General features: G+C 39.0%; 1 long non-coding RNA gene across 1 annotated transcript; it reads left to right on the forward strand.

Annotated features, from left to right (window-relative positions):
• Positions 1 to 731: 731 nt before the first annotated feature.
• On the forward strand, positions 732 to 9,752 carry LOC125260227. The gene is made up of 4 exons (XR_007182996.1): positions 732 to 1,629; positions 7,531 to 7,861; positions 7,933 to 8,035; positions 8,614 to 9,752. It is a non-coding gene; the product is annotated as an uncharacterized LOC125260227 (long non-coding RNA).
• The last annotated feature ends 4,084 nt before the right edge of the window (positions 9,753 to 13,836 follow it).

The raw sequence follows: 13,836 nt of genomic DNA on the forward strand, positions 1-13,836 counted from the left end.
ACTGAATCATGATTCGACACACTGATTCATTGTGCTCCGAATCTTCCTGAAGCAGTGTTTTGAAGTCGGCTATCACTAAAGAAGTCGTTATTTTGGGTTTTTTGGCGCGCCAAAAATATTCTCGTCGCTTTATAATATTAATATTGAACCACTGTACTCACATGAACCGATTTAAATATGTTTTTAGTACAGTAATGGATCTTGAGAGATTGAAGGTGCGTTCCATTCGACCGCAAGTGGACGGCGAACTTCACAGGGTATTTCGCCATCTTAAGTGAGATTCCATTCCGAAGGGAGCGAACATGTTCAGTTCGAAGGGCACTGCGAACGGCATAGGGAATAAGGGAACATCGATACATCACTTCACAGGAAGTAGAGAGGTAAAATCACCCCACTGTCATTGCGCACCAAGTCACCAGTCAGAACTCCGATGGAGTAGAGTTTTTAACGGCTCTCCAATGGAGGAATTTACATTTGAATTTTGAGTCATTCATAAATTTTGTTATTATTATACGAACGAAAGTATAAATGGTTATGGCGATGAGTGTATTTGCATATTTTATTGTATGAATAGGCATGACAAAGTAAAAGTGTTGAAAAGCAGTTGAGGCTCTGTCATTTTTTATTTTACTTTATTTACCTCATAAGTGCTTACTATGTGGCTGCGCGTCGAAAAGAAAGCGCACAAGACGAGACCCAGACGGTGGATTAAGAATACATTTATACAGTTAACCAAAATGAGAATTTATTTTCATATGGCATGAGAGGCTACAGCTTCAAATCTGTTAAGAGTCCATTTTAAATTTGAAAGTAAATTATAATATCTATTTATTTATATCATAATCTGCGCGACACCGTCGTTGGCTTTCTTTGATGACGTTTGTAGTGTGTTCCAAATGAATGATTATTGTCAGCGAAGTCCACTTCAACGGATATACCGTGCTCAGGGAGTAGGGAGCAGTGAACACTGCGTAGGGACCCTGTCGAATGGAACGCAGTTTAAGTGTCCATTGATCCCTATGGAGGGCTACGGAGCTATCGGATTTCAACTAAAATATCTTAATTTTTGTTCTGAAGATTAACGAAGGCCTTACGGGTGTGGAACGGCATGAGGGTAAGTAATAAATGACAGAATTTTCATTTTTGGGTGAACTAACTCTTTAAGGGGATATCTATCTGTCATCAATGTAAAGTAGCTAAAACTCCTCAAAAAGCAGACAGGGAACCAGTAAACCAGCTTATGGATTTTTTTCCTCCATAAAAAATATTTATGCATAAATATAACACTTCTTCTTAACAAACATTAAAGGTGCAATATGTAATATTTTCTGTCCGCTAGAGGTCGCTAGATGCCTATTAAAAAAAGGCGTGTGACACCAAGTTTGAGCACGGAATCTTGAGACGTGGTCTTCACCTGTGCAAAACAAATGGGATAGGACTCGGGAAGAAATCATGTTCAAGGATGTGATTATTAGCGTTCCTGTAGTATGAAGCAGAGCAGGACCGAGTGTTGTGGGAGCTTAACGAGGCCGCTGGAGTGATTGCGCAACACACACCTCACGAGCAGCAGAACTTTTATTATGCCGAAGTCACTGGCGCTGCTTCCGGTTTTCTGCTCATGAGTATGAGGTAACACAGCTCTGTTTATCATACATGTTTAGATACATTTGAGAGTGTTGAAAATGATGTTATAACGTTACTCTGTGCGTTCGCTCGGCGGCTGCTGCGAGACACTTGTTTGAGACACACTGCAGTTAGATCGATTTTAGAATATCATATTAAATGCTGGATGACTTGTGTTGATAAATGGCATGCAATTCATTTTAAAACGTATGATGGAGAAAATCCTGTATCACTGTAACTAAAAATAAAGCTGCATCTGATTATCCTGAAATGGAAACCGAGGGTAATGCAGGTATGACGCAGTTGACAGGCGGCGACCCACACGTTACGAAGCCTTGGTTAAAACTGCAATTTTCTCACGATTTACAAATAGTTGTAAACATTTGGGATATTGTAAGTACTCAAGTGAACAAAATATATAACACTGTGGTTTTTGGATATTTTACTGCAAAATTCTTACATATTGCACTTTTGAACAAAATAGAATTATGCTCATGACACATTTTAGCCAGCTTTATTAGGCTATTTTGAGAGCTCAGTAAAAGGAGGGATGATTAGTCAGGTATTCAGATGCCCTCTTGTGGTCACATATAAGCACTGCAGAAAGTGTTGGACAAGTATAGATACAGATTTATCAACTCAGTCACTTTGCATTATACAGATGGCCAAAAGAAAAGGGTACAAATGAAAATGTAGGATATTTAAAAAATATATATATTTTCAATAAAATTATTTTTGATTATACTGAACATTTTAAAAGGACAGGGTACAAGGGGGCTAAACACAAAATCAAAATGTTCTCCCAAAACACAAAATAAGCATCATAACAGTGTTGTGGTTAGATTAATAACAGTAAAATAATAAAAGTAAAATCCACTATTATCTTATTTTAGTAATAACTATTGAGTAATAAGTAAACAAAATAAAATCACTTTGACGAGAGTCAACTAAATTTTGATGGATGATAACTGACTACTTACAAAACATTTTTATTTTTTACCTTTTACATTTGCTGCATATTTCCCAAATGGTGGGAAATCGTACTGTTATTTCATAACAGTTTTAAATTTTGCTTTTGTATTTCAGACAACATGCCTGACATCTGTTTGTTATTGGTGATATATTGTTGCTGGCATGAATGGTAACACTTTATTTTAAGGTGACATAGTTACACGTTGCTACAGTATATGTACTTACTATAGTAATAAGAGTACAAGTAACTAACCCTAAACCAAACCCTAACCGTAACTCTATAGTAAGTACATGTAGTTAATTAATATTACTCAGTACTTGAGTAAAGTACTGTCACAATCAGCTGGAGTGCCCATGAATTCCAACTTTGTTGTTCTCCCATCATGACCTACATTCCCTACAATCCTATGCCTGGACTCATTATGGTTTAATTTCTCCCATCTGTTGATCATTTACTGGTTACAGTTTGCTTGTTTAAGCTCTTGTGCTTTAGTTGTGGGTCATGAGTCGTTTGTATTTATGTCTTCATCAGGGTACCTGGATGTCTTGTTCTTTCCTTTGTGGTCTTTGGATTATGTTCCTGTTTCTTTATGTGGACTATTTGCCAGTTTCCAGGTTTGGAGTGTCTGTATTTTTGCCTTCTGTTATTCAAACTGTATGTGGATTTAGATTCTCTCTCTGCCTCGTCTCTTCAAATACGTAACAGATCGACTCATCAAACAATGAATCCAGCCACACAGTTAATGTGTCTCCGTCAAGGTGGAGTAGCTTCCGTAGCCTCCACCCCAGAGTCTCATCCCATCGTGGCCGCCACACCAGAGCCTACAGCCGTCATAGATGTCACACCAAATTCTTCAGCCATCACGGACGCCACACCAGTGGTCCTGGTCATCGTGAACGTTGCACTTGAAAACACCCAGGCATTTCAAGGGCATCTGAGACTGGTGTCCAGTGTGAAGGACACACCGCTGTTGTCTTTAAGAGCAGCTGGAATTCCGGTGGTCTCTACGCTTCAGAGTCTGGTGGTCCTAGATGTCCCACTGTCAGCGGCTGCACTTCCGATAATGGCAGTTGCCATTTTGTGTTTGTGTGTTAAAATATCAAATATAAATATAACATATTGACCATTAATTTGAACCTTTAAGACACTGCTGGAACCTGCTATAGACTAACTAACCACAACAATTCAATCTGAATTCATTGCAATGCTATTTATTGTGAATCATTATGACATACACCTTATAGACTACAATATAGTTGTCTAAATATGTAAAAGGCCTGTGTCTAATTTCTAACAAATTATCTTTCAGATGAATCTCTTTGGCTGGCCAAAAGTAAAAGTGAAAAGTGGTTTAACCAAAAATCATTGTTCTAAATTCTAATTTAAAACTGTTTTGTACAGCTTTTCTAAAAGCAAATAACACTTAATTGAAAAATTAAAAGAAAATTTGTTTAAAATAGTATTTCCGCTTGATAACAGAGTGTTGATGTGGCTATAGCTTTTCTGGCTGCATAAATTATTGTGGGTTTTATTATTATTATGATTATTATTATTTTAGTACAAAACAGAAAATGTGAAGCATATTAATGTCGCTATCACACCAGGCTCTCCCACACTCAGCCTTCACACTCACCAGAGTATTAACCCCTTAACTGTAAAGTGAAAAATGAGAGTGTAAAAAAGTTAAAGAAGTTTAAGCTTACTGTAAAACAAATAACTGTACTAAACATTTTTTTATTTTATACAAAATATATATTTTACAAAACAATTTTTAAACCATGCACACCTGACACTCATCAGCCCTCATCATCAGCACTATTGGTAGCACACACACCCTCTGTCTGCACCAGTAAACAAGAGGAGGTGAGCAGATTCCTGGTAAATGTGTGGAAGATTGTATGGGGGAGATTACTTACCTTGCTACTTACCTGCTAGAAGTTCATGAGATATTCTACCAGCCTTGTTACCTCGATCACCATCCAGTCATCCCTTGTCTTCTCGTCTGTGCCCTTGTGTGTGTGTGTGCTCTGCAAACCTGTAAGACAAACTCAACATTAATATAAAGTATTTCAAGTCTGCCAATAAACTCTCTATTCATCCACTTACCTGTTTATGGACTGAGTTCCTGTGGCTTCATAAATGAACTGTCCTGTTTTAACTGATCCATCTCCGTTTCCATCATTGTATCTAAGCCTGCATTTGAAAGGTTTTCAGGATATGTTCCAGCCGGGTTCATCGTCATGTGCTGGCCTTTTGTCACTTACAGTGACGTCATATCACTTTCGTCACTGTACGTGACAAAAGGCCAGAATATGACGATGAACCTGGCTGGAACAAATCAAATCAAAAACAAAACACCATTGGGCTAGAGCATTGCGCTTCATCCAATTATCTATTCAAGTGGCTTATCGAATGAGTAGCTGTCTGGAAGACCAATAAGCCTTGCAGTCTATTCCAACTACCTGCCAGCCAGTTCCGTCAGCTCCTCCAGAACCAGTGTCAGAGCCCTTGCAAGTGGATGTGTTTCACCTCTCCCTCAGCAGAACAACTTTGCTGGCTGACCCAGCACTTTTGTCTATATTGCGGAGCTGAGGAACACATTAAATCCTTTTGTCCAGTTTGACCTCCACTGCGGTAGTGAGTGTTGTTTCTTCACCTTCTATTAATAGCAAACCACTTACTACTTCTGTTACACTCACTTCCTTTGTGTCATCCATTCATCTGTGTTGAAGATTTACTCAACCTCCATTGAAAGTTCTATCCATGTTACGCCCACTTTCAGGATGTCTTCTGCCCGAGACAAGCCTCTCACTTACCACCACACCGACCGTGGGACTGTGCTATTGATCTGATTCCTGGTGAACCAGTACCCAGAGGTGAAATATATCCATTATCTCTCCCAGAAGCAGCAAGCCATGAAGGAGTATGTGACTGAGGCTCTCAAACAGGGCTACATCAGACAGTCCACTTCCCCTGCTGCTTCCAGTGCCTTCTTTGTGGCACAAAAACCCTTTATTGCAGAGGTTGTTGGTTCCACCAAGGGCGTGGGTGCCGTCCTCTCACAACAGCAGGGGAATCCAGCCCATCCCCATCCATGTGCATACTTTTCCAAGAAAGCCACCCCAGCTCTGCCCGGCTCACTCAAAATTATGACATCAGCAACAAAGAGCTCCTGGCCATCAAACTAGCTCTTGAAGAGTGGCGACACTGGTTTCTCTAACGGGCATGTCTCTTAAAGGGCATGTCATCCTTTCCTGGTCCTAATTGATCATTAGAATCTGGAATTTCTGAGAGATGGCAAGAGACTGAATCCGCGGCAAGCCCGGTGGGCCATCTTTTTAACCCGGTTTAACTTTCCATCACCTATCATCCAGGGTCAAAAATCTGCAAAGCCGATGCTCCATTAAGACTCCATGCTCCTGAGGAAAGTTCTGACCAATCTGAACCCATCCTGCTCCCACTCTGATGGTCAGTCCCATCCAGTGGACACTGTGTGGTAGGATTACTGAGGCTGCCGCCACTGAGCCAGCTCCGCCGGGCTGTCCACCCAACAAGATTTTTGTTCTGTCATCACACCGTATTCCTCTCATTGAAATACATCCACTCCTCTGGCACTGATCACCCTGGGACCAATCATACCTTCTTGCTTGTCCAGGAACAATTCTGGTTGCCCAGAATGGCTATTGATATTAGAAGGTTTGTCCAAGGTTGTGAAGAATGTTCCATGCAAAGATACCTCACCACCTTCTGGCTGTAAACCTCCTCCCATTGCCCATTTCAAGAAGACCATAGTCATACCTGGGAGGTGATTTTATGACAGATTTACCTGCATCTATTGAATTTAGCTGTATTCTTGTCATTGTAGATCAGTTCTCCAAAGGCTGTCACCTGATCCCTCTGAAGGGCCTGCCCACAGCCATGGAAACCACAGAATTACTCTTTATCCATGTATTCTGGAACTTCGGGCTTCCTAAGGATATTGATTCTGATAGAGGACCACAATTCAGTATGGAAGCCTTCTTCCCACTCCTTGATGTGGCCGTCAGCCTCTCGTCATCCCCAGACAAACGGGCATACAGAGAGGAAAATCCAGGAAGTAGAATTTATCCTTTGAACCTTCTGCCACAGCCACTAGACCTCCTAGTTCCTGGCATAGGCCGAGTAAGCCCAGAACTCACTCCGCCAACCTTAGGCTGGATTAATACCATCCCAGTGCGTACTCCATTGTACTCCTGTGATGGGGAACTCTATGAAGTTCTAGAAGTTCTGGTTCTGTGAGAGCGAGAAGGTCTGGGATGCCGACCATCATGTGCAGCGAGCAGTGCACCAACATAAGAGCCACACTGATGTCTGGAGATCCTCTACTCTCATCTTCCACACGGAGCAGAAGGTGTGGCTTCTCCACCAAGGACATCAGGATGTGCCTGCCCAGCAAGAAACTAAGTATCAGATACATTGGTCCCTTCACCATCCTGTAACAGTCACCCTCCACTACAGAATTCACCCCACTTTTAAGAACCTCTTAATATTGGCAAATAATATTGTCTCTGAACCGAATCATGTACTGCATAATGCATTTGTAATCCATCTAACAGATGGTACAAGTAGATATAATCGAGTCAGACTAAAGCACTCATTTGTACATCAAGCTGTACTGAAATTGAATAAGGTACATACAAAAAAACAAATCTACACTAATTAATTTTTTTCTTACTTTTTATGTCACTGTACAGTATTGCGGATTGTGTTGTGTTGTGGATTGTTAGGGATTGGGGATTTATGGGTAATAATTGTGAATGAACATACTGTCACGCAAGAAAAACTTCAGAACTTATTGTCTATGTCTGAAATAAAGTTATATAATCATATCATTTTTTTTTTTTATTAATCACTCCTCAAAGCTTTCCACTCACCTTTATCTGCTTTCTCCGCAGAGCCTGGCCCATCAGAAGATCCCCCCCTACTGATACTCCAGGAGGATGGACCCATCTATAGCTTCAAGGAAATTCTATACTCATGGTGCTGTGAGGGTGGTCTTGAGTACCTGGTTGACTGAGAAGGATACAGGCCAGGGGAATGCTCCTAGGTACCTCGAGATGACATCCTGGATCTGACCCTGACCCTAACCCAAGCCATCCACCTGCTCCACACGGACGGGGCCGGCCATGGCGCTGGGGTTTATGGTCCTCGGGTGCAGCCTGTGGAATACTCACCAGAGTATTAACTATGCACACCTGGCACTCATCAGCCCTCATCACCAACACTGTAAGTAGCATACACACACCCTCAGTCTTTGTCTGGCCTCATCTGATGCTATAGACTTACTTACCTTGCAGCTTACTGGCTAGAAGTTCCTGAGATACTCTACCAGCTTTGTTACTTTGATCCAGTCATCCAAGTCACCATCCAGTCATCCCTCATCTTCTCGTCTGTGCCCTTGTGAGTGTGTGCTCTGCAAACCTGTAAGACAAGCTCAATATTAATATAAAGTATTCCAAGTCTACCAACAACTCTCTATTCATCCATCCTTTTTCCTGTTCATATTGTGTGCAACGGTAATGCAAACAAACATCAAATCTCAATAGCCTAACTGCTTGCAGCCTCACACACTCACATTTAAATAACATATTTCAAATCAGTAACAAAATCTGAGATGAACTGTCACATTAATGTTTTCTATGATGCTCAAATTGTGTTAAAATGGTTATATTTCAGGTTTCTCCAGCTAACGTGCATGTGCAGTCTCAAGCATGTGCACTTTCTTTCTCCTATTTTTATAATAATATTATGAATGAATCGTCTTGTTATATCTAAAGTTTTGGTCAGACTTAGCTCAGACAGCACAGAAATGATTGTACATAAGTAATGCTAACGTCAGCGGCCATGCCACTGAATGAGCAATCGTTATTGTAGTTCAAAAGGGCAAACAGTCGAAGTTATATTATTATGTGAGTTGACTCGAGATACAACAAAATGCAAAACTTTAAAGTTGCATTTGTCATCCATCACCGTGACAGCAAATGGAATTTTGAAGCTGGAAGCGTGGATTAACCATTTCAATTGGCAAGAGAGGAATAACATGGATGGAACATTCTTGGCAAGGAGGATTGTACATCAGTCAGGTACAAGGGAGAAGGCTACTAAAATTAGGTAAGAAAAAAAGTTTTATTTTCGCAACTTGTTTATTGATTTGTTAATAGCAATTTGCTGTGGAATAGGCCGATCTAGTCCAGTCGGGTCGGCGTCTTCCCAGCCGGATTTGGATCCAAATAAACTTTCAAATAATAGACGGGTTTGCGTTGGTTCAGGGTATGGTATTTCTTGGTTCTACATTGGTCCGGGTCCAACATTCAAAATAATAGACGGGTCTGGGTTGGTTCAGTGTAGCATATTTACGGGTTTCTTACGGGTTTCGAACTTTTGGACTCGTGAAGAACTCTACATTACAATAAACCTTAAGGACTTTTGATGTTTACTTTATTTAAAGCAAGTAAACTAAATTAGCGTGTACTCACACTAGGAATTCTGAATCGTGCCCGAGCGTGACCCCCAAAGCCTAGGTCGTTTGACTAGTGTGATTGCTTCGTGCCATGCCCAGGTGCGATTCCATAAGCCGTTCCTGCCCGGCTTGGAAGAGGTGGGCTGGAGTGTGGTACACATGCAGTGTGAGCTACTACAGCTACTACTTTTGTGTGTGCTACTGTCATCATTACTATGGCAAATATCTTTATTACTATTCGGATAGTACACTTTTCAATTATTGTAATTAATTTGAGTGCATTTGAGTTTATAGCGGGTCTGGATATCACCTTATTGATGAAAAGAAATTGTAGAGAGTAAAGCTGCAAATTCCTCCATTAATGTCAGCTGACTTTGTAATAATCTTTTTATACATGCAAGTGAAAATCGCTGCGCAGCATAAATGATAATGAGGGGACAATCGCACTCGGGCTCGGTTCAAGGCAACCGTGCCTAGCGTGAGTACACCCTTAAACAATGACTAACAAAATGTTTTTAGTTTAATCTTATTTATAAGTGAAAATTCTACTTTGATTTTATACATAATTTAGCTTTAGTTTATGGTGAGATTAAGTTGTAAAAAGCTTATTATTATTAGGGGCCAAGCACCGAAGGTGCGAAGGCACCTATTGTATCCGTTGGCGTTCTTTTTTTTTTCTTCTTCTTCTTCTTCTTCTTCCGCTCTTGAGTCTATGGCAGCCCATAGAACCGTATGGTAAACAGTTGTGAAATGTGGCACACAGTTAGAGGACAGTCTAAACTATGTCCATAGCAAATTTGGAGTCTCTAACTCAATCCCTCTAGCGCCACCAGCTGTCCGAAGTTGCGCTCATGTTTATGCTAATAACTTTTGAACCGTAAGGGATTAGAATTAGAATGAAAATTCTTTTTTCCTCTGATTCCTTGGGTCAAGACGAATCGATTGCACACATGACGTCATTTTCCGTCATATAACTTCTGATGGGTTTGTCCAAAAATCATAAATTTGGTCTCGTTGGATTCGGGACATCATGCCGAGTCGAATGATACCCAATTTTCCCATATCAGACATTTTGGCCGTCGGCCATTTTGAGTTTTGTGCTAAAATGCTGTATTTTACGAACGCATTAGCGTATCTTTACAAAACTCGGTATGGGTCATCAGCACAATGCCCTGAAGGAGCCTGAGAAGTTTCGGACCGGCGCCACCTTGTGGCCAAAAGTAATAACAAAATTTACAAAAATGCTAATAACTTTTGACTATTTTAACTGATTGTAATGAAACTGGTCTCAGTTGATTCCTTGGGTCATGCCGAGAACACAGATATCAAATTTGCCATAGTCAGCTGAACTTCCTGTCCGCCATATTGTTTTTCTTTTAAAGCCTACTTTTTCAAACTCCTCCTAGACCGTTGCTCCGATTTTTAACCAAAATTGAACCGTATCATCTTCAGACCATGCTGACGAAAAGTTATGGACTTCAAGTCGATAAGCAAACCGTTTTCGTATAACGGAGCAAAGAATTTGAGGCATGATGCAAAAACGACTCTTGAAGCTGTATCTCTGCAATGCTTTGACATATTGACACCAAACTTTGCAAGTGTCATTATCACCTCACTCTGAACATACCACAACAATTTGGACACAGCGCCATCTATTGGTTGAAAGTGATGAACCAGTAAATCCTCATTTTTGATCATTTTTCAGCTCGTTTGTCTAGAATGATCTCAATAGGTCTTTAATTGCTCACTGTTGCAGTTGGTCTGATGCTCACAGCCATGTTGGCTGGCTTATTGTGCCGTTTTTGTGCTTGGCCCCGTAATTGCTGCTTGCAGCTATATTTATTATTATTATTGTATTGACCTACATTAGGTATCATTTTGGCTTATTTATAAAGAATATATTGATAATCCCTTTTTACTATATATATGAATGTGAATGTTTTTGCCTTTGAAAAAAATTAATATTAATTAAAATTAATATTAACCCAAAATCAAATTAATTTGAATGACAAGTTTGAACCAATTCTATTTACATGCCTTAATAATAATTTGGATGTGCATCATCATCATCATGTGTCATCCTGCACATGTAATACTGGAATGGCATTATCTTTGTTGTTGTGCTACTTTTAAGTGTTTTGGCATGAGAAGTATGACAGTAAACAAATTGTCTTTTGTGTCGTAAATGTTCCCCTAGAGATCTGTCAATGGTTCCCACATCTTCCACAGCATTCACCCATGAAACCATCTTTTGTGTTTGTCTCCTTTTAATACAATAAAGTCTTGCTCTTATTATCATCATGGATCTAACTGAGGCTTTCTGGGACTGAGAATCAGGAAACATTAATGAGCGTCAGGGAATGTCTTGAGTGTTTTGTTGTCTATTGATGAAATGTGATTTTGATACCTAACTGAACTAGTTACCTAATATTATTAAAAATAAATTAAAATTATTGAGAGCAACTTTATAATTCTCCAATAATTTTAGTAGAGGTTAGTTTGAGGGCCACCTGCTACTGTTCTATTCTGCACTAATTGTGCTCATTTGCTTTTGCATTCAGTGCATGTCCTGTATAAATGGAGAACATTATTTCCCCCTAAACTTCCTGCAAGTCAGGCTGCAGTTTGGACATACAGAGAATATTGGACCACCCAGTCATCAAATACAGCAACAAATATGTTTCTAGGTCAATGTGAGCATGATTCTTTATGAATCTCTTGTGTGGCAATGAGTATCAAATCACATCAGTAAACATGTAGACTTTTTATGCATCTTTGTTGACACTTAACAATCAACCAAATCATGTTTCCCAGACTGAACAGAATGTGGACCATTTGAGTAGCTAATCGACATTCAATCTCATGAACAGAAAGCTCAATGTCGAAGCTCAATTTCTGAGGTTTTTTAACTCCTTTGACATGTTGGAGCCCCGAAGAAAAAAACAAGAAAGAGGCAACATATAAGGTATTCATGGTCACATGTACGGTATACTTTCAAATTAAACACCTTTCATTGTCATGAACCTTTTGTCTGTGGCATTCAGTTTCGCTTTGAACAGAAATGGACATTTTTATTTTGTGTACAATGGCTGAAGTATAATACAAATAATCTGTTTATATCACGAAACAGCTTGATATAAGTCTGGATTAGCTTAAGTTTCTTGGTAACTCTTACAATAATGTTCATTAGTTAAAGTTAGTTAATGTATTAACTAACATGAACTAACCATGAGCAATACATTTGTTACTGTATTTATTAATGTTTGTTAATGTTAGTTAAGGAAAATACAGTTGTTCATAGTTTGTTCATATTAGTTCACAGTACAGTAACTAATTAATAGGGGTGTGACGAGACGGGTATCTCACGAGACGAGACGAGACTCGAGATTGAGTTCACGAGACGAGACAAGATTTTTACACACTATTTTTACGAAATCCTCAATGGCGAAATACATGACTAGAAAAAATATTCTGCAGGTGTATTTGAAATGTTTTAACTAATCATCTTATAATGAATGTCATTCAGTTCTACTTTCTGAGTATGAATTATCATATGCAGTAAAAGACAACAATACTCAAGCACTGTAAAAGGTTTTGCCACTAACTTAACTGACTGACTTCTCTTCTGTATGATTTCAATCTCTTCAGACATCACTGTACATGATTAATGAGCTTCTACAACCTTTGACCTCCTAACTGAACTCCTTTCCACAAACTGATCATAGAAATAAAAACAGTATAAATAAAAATGGTAACACTTTACAATAAGGTCTCATTTATTAACATTAACACATTAACCAACATCAACTAACAATGAGCAATATATTTGCTACAGTATTTATTAATCTTTGTTTACCGGTATGTTAGTTAATAAAAACACTCATTCATTGTTAGTTGATGACAGTTCACAGTGCATTAACTAATGTTAACAAATGAAACCTTATTGTTTGTGCTTAATAAGATTAAGACAAAACTGTTATTCATTTTTATGGTAACACTTTACAAGTTGAAACCATAATCACACTCTCTCAATATTCAAAGTGCAAATAAGATCAACTTTTTCTTTGATACAGAGCTAAGAGATGGTTACAGCTACACTGCCCAGCCTAAAATAGCTTTCATATTGAGAGATATTTGCATTAATCAAGGAGCCGCTTTCAAAATGCGGGTATTGAAATCGCGTTTGAATGCGCGCGCGCGTTTACTTTCACTTTCAGCGATCGCGCGTAACTCTTTAAATATGGAGCGGCGGCGACCGTTATCCAACTGAATTAAATGTTTTTTATTTAAACACAAAGCAAAAGGACAGTGGAGGCGTAATGTAAACGTAGCGGTGGCATATTCTTTCCTAATCATCTGTCATGGCAACATCACGAGACTACTTTTCGCCTCGACGAGAAATCTCGTCACACTTTAGTCTCGCGAGATCTCGTGACACGAGATCTCGTCACACCCCTACTAATTAACTAATGTTAACAAGATTTTAATAATGTATTAATAAATGTTGAAATTAACAAAGATTAATAAATGCTGTATAAGTGCAGTTCATTATTAGTTCATGTTAACTTTTAATAATAAAAACACTACAATATGGTTCATTTGTTATTATTTTATTTGAGAACCTGTTCTCAAACTGCTTTGCTTTAAAAAAAAAAAAAAAAAAACACATTCAAAAGAAGCTAAAAACAAATTATCTTCTACCATCAGAGAGGATGTAAAAGAAAAAGTTCTTCCACTAACT

Source organism: Megalobrama amblycephala, linkage group LG24, assembly GCF_018812025.1.
Source record: "Megalobrama amblycephala isolate DHTTF-2021 linkage group LG24, ASM1881202v1, whole genome shotgun sequence".
Taxonomy (NCBI): Eukaryota; Metazoa; Chordata; class Actinopteri; order Cypriniformes; family Xenocyprididae; genus Megalobrama; species Megalobrama amblycephala.